This window comes from Bos taurus, chromosome 7, assembly GCF_002263795.3.
Source record: "Bos taurus isolate L1 Dominette 01449 registration number 42190680 breed Hereford chromosome 7, ARS-UCD2.0, whole genome shotgun sequence".
Lineage (NCBI taxonomy): Eukaryota > Metazoa > Chordata > Mammalia > Artiodactyla > Bovidae > Bos > Bos taurus.
Window position 1 is genome coordinate 92,422,150 of NC_037334.1, and position 11,216 is coordinate 92,433,365.

At 38.3% G+C, this 11,216-nt stretch overlaps 1 long non-coding RNA gene across 1 annotated transcript in view; it reads right to left on the bottom strand.

Moving 5' to 3' along the window:
* LOC132345793 (uncharacterized) overlaps nt 1-11,216 on the bottom strand; it is a 127,481-nt gene that overhangs the window by 59,790 nt on the left and 56,475 nt on the right. Inside the window, exon 2 of the long non-coding RNA XR_009495351.1 lies at nt 6,534-6,635. This is a non-coding gene — a long non-coding RNA (uncharacterized lncRNA). The remainder of the gene's footprint in view (nt 1-6,533; nt 6,636-11,216) is intronic.

The window sequence follows — 11,216 nt, forward strand, 5'->3', positions numbered from 1 at the left end:
AAGGGAAAGTGTTAGTCACTCAGTCATGTCCAACTTGTAGCCTGCCAGTTTCCTCTGTCCATGGAATTCTCCAGGCAAGAATACTGGAGTGGGTTGCCATTCCCTTCTCCAGGGGATCTTCCTGGTCCAGGGATGGAACCTGGGTCTCCTGTATTGAAGGCAGGCTCTTTACTGTCTGAGCCACCAGGGAAGCTGGAAAAGGATACCTTCCTGCTGAAGAAGGCAGTTTGTTTTGCCTCCCAGGCCCACAGCTGGAACCGGACTCACTTCTTGAAACCCAGCTCCTCAGTTAGCTTCAGCCTCAGTACTTTTTTAGACATCTTACACCCTAACGTTCACATTGGAAGGATGCTGAGTTCACTAGGACTGTAGAATTTGTTTGAAGTTAGTACTTGTGTTCTCAGCAGTATTGTTTCCTAACTTATTTCTCTAATTTGCCTAGGCTTAATGGAAAGCATCACTAAAGAAATATGTAAAATGAATAGATTTATATCTAGTGCCTGGAACTGTTATGGTCTGGTTGTGGGGCTGTAATGCGTGGTAATGTCTGAGAATGGAGGAAGGAATGGATGATTTCTGCGTTCTCTTGTCCTTAGAGGTGGCTGAGAAACACCCACCCAGATACAAAAGTCAAGAGAGGGTCACACTCCACCTTGCCTTTGTTGATGACACGTTTTTTCAGCCCAGTTCTTGGCCTGCTGCTGCTGAGGGCTCACACAGCTCGGGGTGTCTGGGAAATGCCTGTTTCATTAAGGCTGCTGAACCCTATCAGATTACACTTCAGAAGTAGTGACCAGCTTACTTAAAACAAAGAAGCTTTGACCTTTCTCCCCTTCTGAAACCAAAAACAGATGAAGTTAAAGTGACTCATTTCCGGCTTTAAATATGCTCTAAGAAACATTTTCTCAAGTAGTTTTGGGCCTGAAGGTTTTTGGTTTTTTTTCATTTTTTTGGTTGTTTTTTGCTTTCGTTTTATATTTTTACATAAATACTCCTTCCTTTCTTTCCAAGGTCAACGGATCTATTACTTGTATTCATGGTGCAGCTGACTATCCTTTTTTTTTCTTCTTCTAGATTTCTTACTTTCTTCATTTAAAAAAAAAAATCTGCGTTGTTTATAACCATGACCCTTGATCCTCCAAGTCTTAAAACAGCTTGGCTTTCAGCAGCTGAATCTGACAAGGTCAGCATTTTTCTGTTTATTCTGAGAATACTATTTACCCTCTGGGGTTTTTAAAAGCAATTCTGTAAAACATCACTTGGAAAAAGTTTGTAGCATTCATAGAGACTTCTATAAAGTCAGCTCACAATAAAAGACAATTTCTTACTCTGATTTCTGAACTCTAAGACAATCATCACAATTTGAGTATCTGGTGCCTAAGTAGCTGCTAACCAAAAATTTTAAATGAAATTATAACTATAAAATAATCTAAATGATCTAAATATTTATTTCACTTCAGTATGATGTGCTTCCAACTTGAATCAAAAACCAGACAATTCTGTCTTCTTCAAAAAATATTTCCCTGCAAAATTGCATGATACAATACATTAGTTATTGTAAGTCATGAATTAGGATACAGAGAGAAGGCAGACCTTTTCAGTAGTCAAGCTGCAGAACAAATCTACTTTTGATCAGTATGTAAGTTGTGAGTCAGCTGGGGCTCATAACTTGTGTTTAAGGAGACAAAAGCTGTTTCTGAACTGGTGAAATTGAGAATGTTATTTGAAAAGAGACTAACATATTTGTTAAAGGTTCAAAGATAATCCGCCAGGCCTGGATACAGTTCTCCATTGACTGGAGCGACTGCCAACGCCTCTGCTTCAGCGTGAACACCTCAGAGCCCAGCAGCCCCTGGGATCAAGCTGAAAACATTACTTTCTAGCCGGGCGGTTTCATCACAGAACATGCCTCCCCGACACATGGAATTCCCCTCTAATAGGATTGACGGTGAAGCCAAAGTATGTAATGTGTTCAAATCTTATTAAGAAAAAGTTCATTCACTAGACTGTGAGAAGAAAACATTTTAACTCTAGCAAATGCGCTGCTAGGTCAGAATGCACTACAAGAGCAAACAGACATCTTTTTGGTGGTGGATAAGGGTTGGATAGGGGGTGAGAGGAAACACCGATGCCATAGGGAACACTGGGGTTTCTTCAGGAAGAGTAAGGATACTTGAATCTCGGGCTCAGGAGAATCAGGTAGCAGGTGCCTGAGAGGATCAGCGCTGCTAAGTCTGCATTTATTCCTTGAGCTCTAACTGTACATTAATCCTATAAGATGGTCTAATAAAATAATGCATTTTTCAAAATGCTTAGCTGGCATTTCAGGAGGGGTGGGCATTTTTATTATTTACCAAGGAATGCATCTGGAAAGCAGTGGTGAATGAAGGCAGCTGGCGCTGTAGGCTGCTCTGGCCTCCAGGGGTCACCCTTCCCTTTAATGACTGTATAGTAAAAGTCTGAGACCCCACCCTGAGGGACCTGGGTCTTGCAGCAATTTCTTGTGCCCTCAAAACTCTGAGAAGCCCAGATGTTGCTTAAATGTTTCAGAACGTGTGCGGGTTGTCACTTTGCCCCTCAGCCAGCCATCTGTCTCGATCTGCTGCCACACCCTTCTGCTGGCCACCTCTTCCTGCCAGAGCCTGCCTTCTCGAGTGCTGTTTCTGCTCCCCTCAATCCAAAGCGTGGACGTGGGTCTGTATCATTACTCCCTACAGCCTGCAGCAGGCTGAGGAATTTCACAAAACTTTGCTGGAGGCTTACAGATAGCAGAAAGAAAAGAAATACGGGACAGGACACTAGATTTATGCAACTCCTCTTCAAATGCATACATCTCCCAGGGGTTCCCTGCTAAATGTCTCTCCCTTACACACACACACACACGTCTTACACTATGTGGCACTGGCCAGCGTCCTTCTGTCTTGTCTGGAATCAAGAGTCTCACATGTCCTGTGTGACTACCACACACAGGAAAGTTTATTTTCCTAAGAGGAAATCTGATGTGATCTGAAAAGAAGACAACCCTTTATGTTATCTATGCAGCTTCTTTCCCTAGTGTCTCAAACTTTCTCAGACTACAAGTCTTTGCCCTACCTTATTTTAATCAAGATGTGGAGGGGTGGACAGGGGACAGCTGTGCAATTTAAAAGGCAAGATGTTTCTGGATTCGAAGCCTTCATTTTCATACAGATACTGACATCCATCTAGATACGCTGTTCTACTAGGGGGTCCATGACTAAAGAAAGTACCCAGTGTGACTTAAGGAGGGGATCCTGGGATCACTCAGAATAAAGGAAAACAGTCAATTACAGAGTCACAGGTATAAAAGGAGAAGGCAAGAACTGGATTCTGAGACCGGGAGGTTAATCAGCTCAGATCTTAGGCTGTGTAAACTGAGGAACTGTTAAGAGTTAGATGATGACACTTCCAAAGCAAAAGCAAAGATGAGAGGAATTATATACAGAGAAGCAAGAGATGGAAAAGAAAACTGCAGAAATGATCCATTGCGAAACAGAAATAGAGACACAGATGTAGAGGGAAAAAATGTATGGATACCAATGCGGGAAGGAGGAGGTGAGATGAATTGGGAGATTGGGATCGACATACATCCAATACTGATACTATATACGAAATAGATAAGTAATGAGAATATACTGGATAGCTCAGGGAACCCTAGTCAGGGCTCTATGGTGACCTAAATGAGAAGGAAATCCAAAAAAGAGGGGCTCTATGTATACATATAGCTGATTCACTTTGCTGTACAGTAGAAACTAACACAACATTATCAAACAACTATACTTCAATAAAAAATTAATTTAAAACAAAAAACAAAAAAATACCAAATGTAATATACTTTATTTCCTCAATGAAGTGAATTTCCCTGTTAAAGGCTAGAGATTGATTAGAAAAACCCAGAGTGATTCACTCTGGATTAGACAAAAGCAAAGACCAGAGACATGAAATGAAAGTTTCACTGAGGACTGCCATTGTCCTTTCATTTGCCCTACTCTCAGGAGACTTGAACCAGGCATTTGGGCAGGGTACTAATTCTGTGTCCCTGCAAACCAGCACAGTCTAAATGTTTGTTCACACTTATTCAGAGCAGGACCTCATGAGGGAAAGACGGAAGACTCCTGTTGGTGGCAGCTTTTATCTCTGACCCAAACTTCAAGACTTCACTGAATAAATCAAAGACTTTTCTGAGGAGATATTTTGATGACCAGCTATTGCTACTTGACCAGCTGATTTCCACTCCAAGCTAGCCTCTCAAAGTTTAGGTCCCAACAAGGTATATAACTTTCCTTGGAAATTTTCTAATAAATGTAATTCTTCTATCTTATTGATTGCCCAATGATGTCCTGGTGTCTCCTGCAGATGGAAGCCCTGGACACCATCTAGCTGGTCTACCTCTCAACACGTCTCTGCCAGTCTTATACTCCTGTCACTTACTTGGGTTCCTGGTGTCAGGACCACCGAACATATGTCCCTCTTTCCCCACTTACCCACATGATAAAAACAGTGCATTTCCGAACACAAGATCTCTTGTCACGAGGACTCCCTCTAAACGCTGTGAACAGAAATGGTGGGTCTAAAGGTATAAACAATAGTAGAGATGGAGGCCAAGATGTAGAAGATATGTATCCAAAATGTTCCTACAGTCATCTGGATATGACACGTTGAATGAAGTTTGGAGCCACTGCTTTGTGCTGCTGTCTAAAGAAAAGATTTAAGAATTCTGCCCCCAAAAAATAAGGCTACATTCTAACTTATTTAGTAAAACAGTACTTTGGACTTCTCGACACTTCTATTTCATTAGCATGGTTTGCGTGTAAACTTCTAATTGGTTTCTTTATACTCACTTTTAAAAATGAATATATTCTTCTGCATTAACATTTTATATAACATCATGGTCTAGACATGTACATGTACTGCTAAAATTAAATCATCAATAATCACTATCTAAAATGAATTACATTCCAAAAGCTCTGGCTAATGATTTATCTCTTCTTCATGGAACCGATCTCTATCAGATTGATTTATGTAGCAGCCAATCATGTTTCAGTAAACTGCAGCATGCACATGCATCTTTAAGTGATGATAAGCTGTGACTGTCCATTTATTTGTACAACACTAGCAACAAAAAAAAGAAGGAAAAAAAAAAGTCCCAACCTCTTTCAAAAGCTTCACACTCTGACCAAACCCTCTAAGAAATGATAATGGCCAATCCTCTATCACATTTCAAAATAACTGATATACTAGGATCAAGCATATGCAAAAACATACACAAAAATGGTGCGCCATTAAAAGAGTGACATTTGATACAGGGAATTCTTTGCCTTTGCATGTTTACATTATTCGCTTTGATAGCAAGGTACCTTTTTGCACATTTACATTATTTGCTTTGATAGTAGATGCTTTTGTTAGTTGTTGAAGTGATTGACAACCTCATGCTGTTCTATTTAATTGCCTTTTCTGCAATGCAAGGTTCTATGTTTAGAAGACGCTGTTTCATAAATAAACCCAAAGTGTGTGTGTGTGTGTGTGTGTGTATACTACAGAGGTTTCATTTCGCAAGTCAATTCTGTAACTATTCAGCTACAGCTGTCGCCATATTTATCTGTATTTACATTAGGGTTCATTCTCATCCTTCATATTTTTTTGGCTTTTCTATGTTTAAGGAAATTAACAGATCTTCTTAAAAGAATGAGAGCCTTTTCTTACAACTCTTCAATACAGAGGGAAGGGTGGAGGTATTGGACATATAATGTTTTAGCGTAAATCATCTATTCCTTCAAGCCCCACACAATTTTCTGCATAAGACCACCTCTAAGATTTAAAAACTGTAAGGATTTTGCATTCTCCCTGAATTTATGTTCTAGTTTTGGGGTTTGTTTTCTCAATAAATTCCAAATACTAATTTTTTCCAGTTAACAAAATATAATATAGAAATATTACTGTGAAAGGGTTTTGTCACATGATGATTTCAAAAATAGTCTCCCATTGAGAGTTTGGTCAATCATATGATATAAAAATATACAGCTCAATAGTAAGATCTTTAGTGATTTTTTTTTAACTTAGCTAAAAATTAAGTTCAATTCTGAAAATTAAGTTATTATTATATCTTATCTTCAGAAATAGTTCAAGATGATTATTACTGCTTTTTTTTTTTTTTTTTAATGTAGTCACTCTTTGTTATTTGTCACAGGTCTAGATGATCCTGAGCACATTTGATAACAAACTCCATAGGCATTCTACAGGTCAACACACATGATATTAACACTGTGGTGACTTTCCCTCCAATACTCTGTTGTGAGCTAAAGTCACAGAGACAGTGATTTTAGAGGCAAAGAGGTAGAGAAATGAAGCAGACAGGCTGTTGTTTTCAACTGGTCTGAGACATAAAAAGTTGGATCGACTATGATTGTTTCAATTGTTAAATGAGGCAGGGTGATGTAGATAAAGTACTTAAATTTAAATCCTGACACTACCAACTCATTTGAGGAGGAAATGGCAACCCACTCTGGTATTCTTACCTGGAAAATACCATGGACAGAGGAGCCTGGCGGGCCACAGTCCACAGGGTCATAGTTGTGTAATTGTGTGTATCTCTTAACCATTCTGAGTTGTTTCTTCATCTGTAAAATGGAAACACACAATATCTACTTTCTAAGAAATAGCCACCATTGGATGACCTGGAAAAGAAGAAGCCAGAAGAATAAGTACACAGCTCCCAGTCCTCACTTTCTCAATCTCCTCTCTCATTGGCTAAACCCAATGTGAATCCCCGACTTCCCTGGCTCAGACAGTAAAAAATCTGTCTGCAGTGCAGGAGATCTGGGTTTGATCCTTTAGTTGGAAACATCCCCGGGAGAAGGCAATGGCAACCCACTCCAGTATTCTTGCCTGGAGAATCCCATGGACAGAGGAGCCTGGCAGACTACAGTCCATGGGGTTGCAAAGAGTCAGACACAAATGAGCAACTAACACTTTAACTTTTTTCAGCAGGATTTTCAGAATCCAGAAGACAGGAGTTCACTGACGCAATTCACAGGGAAAGCCTCCAGGGCAGAGGCAGGGTGGAGAGTGGTGAAGAGTAGATGATGAGAGATAAGGAAAAAATCAATGTACCTATGAAAGAAAGCAATACAGTCCTAAAATAGAGAACCCAGAAAGAATCAGGTCAGAGCAAGACTACGGAGGAGGTAACACATAGATGGTGCTCTGAAGAATGAGGAGTCAAACACATAAAGAGATAAGCAGAGAGAATTCTAGGCAAAAAGAATAGTATTGGCAATGGTCCTGGTGTAGGAAAGAGCTGTCTGTACTCTGACTTGAAAGAATACTCATATGGTTTTCATAAGTCAAGGTAGGAATTTAGACCTAATTGGTTGTGCAATGGGTTTTAAATAGGAGAGTGACATTTGGAAGAAGCTTACAGATGCTGTGTGAAGAATGAACTGAACAAGAAAACTGGGAGAAAAAAAAGGAACAGGAGCATTAAAAAAAAAAAAAAAGCTAAATATACAATAGAGTAGATGTCACAAGGCAAAACCAAATGATTAAATGGCAAATGAGTCATACAGACCAGAAAGTTCATGTGTTCAGAGAAAGGACAATGCCTTTCTACTTGAGTTAATAATGAAGGTTTTATCAGAAGACAGTTTAAACTGGAACTTAGAGGCTGGTACAGAATTAAAACAAATGGAGAGAAAGGGGAAGCCCAATCCAGAATAGGAAGAAATGGAAATCAGTAATTACGTACAAATGTTTGGCAAAGAATGAAGAGGGCTTTTTTCAGGCAAGGAACAAGGGAAACGGAGCTGGGTTCAGGAAGAAGGACATATATGAGTATATTGGGATTTGTTAATTAATTTTCTGTTCTTCTCAGGTCAAGTTTTTACTCTTATCCAAGTCTTTCAATAAGTTTGGTAAGATTTTCAGGTACTCTGGATACAAGAGAGATATTTTAGGGTTTACCCCTTCAAATCATATCACATAACCAATCTATCAGCTACTGATCTAACTTATGCAAAGCTGCTTTTCAAAGATCAGAAATAACCAAAGTAAAATGTACTCCAAACAAGGTTTGGCAAGCCAGTAACATAAGCATGGATTACATTACATGCTGTTCTAGAGTATCTATTACATCTTTGCTTCTCTGGTGCAGAAAGTTGAGAAAGACCTATATATTTGTTCTTACTGTTTTTTTTTTTTAAGCTAGGAAATCTGATTTTATTGATGATGGAAATTGAGCTGTATTTCTATTGGCCTACCAACACACGGAAAAGTAGAGGCAGCATCTATACAAATTCTTAAGAATAAAGTTTTAGTTTTAAGAGATGACTAGTGCTATTTTTTGAGACATTAATGCTTCAAACTCATTCTTGTTCTGTGTGTATATATATGTCATATTGAACTATTTTGTTATATTTTTCCTAGAAAATGGCATCAAATTTTTATTTGAAACATGTTTTCTTTAATTCTAGAATATAGTTTTCTTAATATAAGACAGGAGAAGGCAATGGTACCCCACTCCAGTACTCTTGCCTGGAAAATCCCATGGATGGAGGAGCCTGGTAGGCTGCAGTCCATGGGGTCGATGTAATTGGCAATATATTTAATTCTATAAATCATTTAAATCTATTATATTTTCTATATATATCAATTAATGATACAAATATTATGTATTCATGTGTGGAACTGAAGAGTCAAAGTGTTTAAGATCATTGCTCAAGATTATCTAACAAGTAAAGGGCATAACTAAGACTTGAGTTGAGAAATAATTAGGAAAATAATTTTCCCACATCTCTTTTTTGCGATATTTTGAACCTTCCTCTGAGGACAGTAGAGTCACTAATGAAACTCATCGTGAAAGTGAAAGTGAAGTTGCTCAGTCGTGTCCAACTCTTTGCGACCCTGTGGACTGTAGCCCACCAGGCTCCTCCGTCCATGGGATTCTCCAGGCAAGAATACTGGAGTGGGTTGCCATTTCCTTCTCCAGGGGATTTTCCTGACCCAGGGTCGAACCCAGGTCTCCCGCATTGCGGGCAGACGCTTTAACCTCTGAGCCACCAGGGAAGCCCAACTCACAGTAATTGTATATCAATTAGTATTTCACAATAAGGCTAATAATGACCAAGTGAAATACAGGTAAAAATAAAAACCTTTACCAGGACTTACGTTACAAAGTGACTTTATTTATGGAACCCAAACATACCTCATAATTTGTTATGTTATTGTCTCTGTGATTGTTTAATTCATCTGTACCTCTCTCATGAGATTATTAAAAATGAACAACTAAATAGTGGTGATTCAAGTCAATTCATTCATGAATTGATTTTGATTCCTTTTCTATGCCCATTTGGAACTCACACTTTGTTCAAGGCTTTGCTCAGTTTCCACCCATTCCACATAGGGTTCCTGACTACTGAGACCATTTTCTATCTCCCTTTGCTTTCCACACTCCACATTAATTTGGGGCATTACTTTGTACCTAAGGAGTTCAGTCTTATGGGGTTAAACCCAGTGCTTGTAAAAAAATAGAAGGATTTCTGGCTTCTTCTTTCAAAGCTTTCTTCTCACCACCCCATTATAGCTCTTCACTTAAGTTTGGCCAAGTGTATCCTCTTTATTGGGAATTTGAATCTTGAGCAAAGTAATACAGAAACAAAATACAAGAACTAAAGAAATGACTAGAAAAGGTCAATTTAAAGGAACTTTAAAAGCATTGATAGGAATTCAATTCATACTGCTGAATTAATTTTCAATAAGAAGAGTACAAAAGTAAGTAATCATCAAGTAAGCAAACTATTCCTTGAGTTATACTTTTCCTAGTAAAATCTAAAAACATCATAATGGAAACTATTCACTAACCACAATATCTTCTATAAAATAAAGCCACATTCATGTTTAAATTCTACAATTTTTTGTTAAATACAAGACAAAGGCTTTTATCTCACCATGAAGACCAACAGAAGAGAGAGGAATGTGGAATTAATAGTCAAAGTCAAGTGAAGTAATAAAATGGAGTTCTCCGTGACCCATGGCCTTTTCTGCAGTACTTTAGTACATTCCTTTGATAAGCAAATACCAAGATCACATTGCATTCATAACACACTAGGAACTTGCACAAAGAGATTGATTTCATTTTTTATTATTCAAAAATTCTAAATGAGTCTCTCAGAGTGTTTGTGAACAGCATCATTTGTGGTATTTGGAGAGTTCATTGTATTGTCAATGATTTTCACAAATAAAAGAATACAAAAAATGTAGAGTGCAGTCTATAAGGGTACGAATAAACCACAGAAGTAATAACAACACTGCCTGCTGGTATGCTGCTGCTGCTGCTAAGTCACTTCAGTTGTGTCCAACTCTGTGTGACCCCATAGACAGCAGCCCACCAGGCTCCCCCGTCCCTGGGATTCTCCAGGCAAGAACACTGGAGTGGGGTGCCATTTCCTTCTCCAATGCATGCAAGTGAAAAGTGAAAGTGAAGTCATTCAGTCGTGTCTGACTCTTAGCGACCCCATGGACTGCAGTCCGCCAGGCTCCTCCATCCATGGGATTTTCCAGGCAAGAGCACTGGAGTGGGTTGCCATTGCCTTCTCCGCCTACTGGTATAGAACCTTACTATTCAAAAACACTTTAGTAATTGTGATTCAAATGATTTGTATCATATGAAAAGAAATTCTATGGAGAAATTAAAGAAATTATCTGTAAATATCACTCAGACATCCATTTAGAGACACAATATTTTCAGAAAGTTATTTTATTCATTAAATATAATATATTATATATACATGGTATCATGTCTATATACAAATTTTTCAATAACTGGCATAAGAACATATTTCATTTTTATCCAGAATAAGTAAATGTTGGCTTTTTATACACAAATGATAAGAATGTTATTTTTCACAGTAATGCTTAAAGAACTTGGCTTTCCTAAATAATTCATGTAATTTTTCCTCTGTTAGTACCCATTTGTATAACTGTGTATGATGAAAGTTAAGAAGTACCCCATCAGGAGGGGATGAAAGGCTGGCAACACTTGAAAAATTATAAACTAAACAGAAGTGATGCTATGGTCCCCCTTTCACATAAAAAAAAATCATAAAGTATTTCCTGTTTTGTCCCATTTCTCAGCTGGAACATACTCTCATAGAGGGAGCATGAAGAGATTAAAATCTAACTTTTTTTCTTCTTTAAGAAAACAT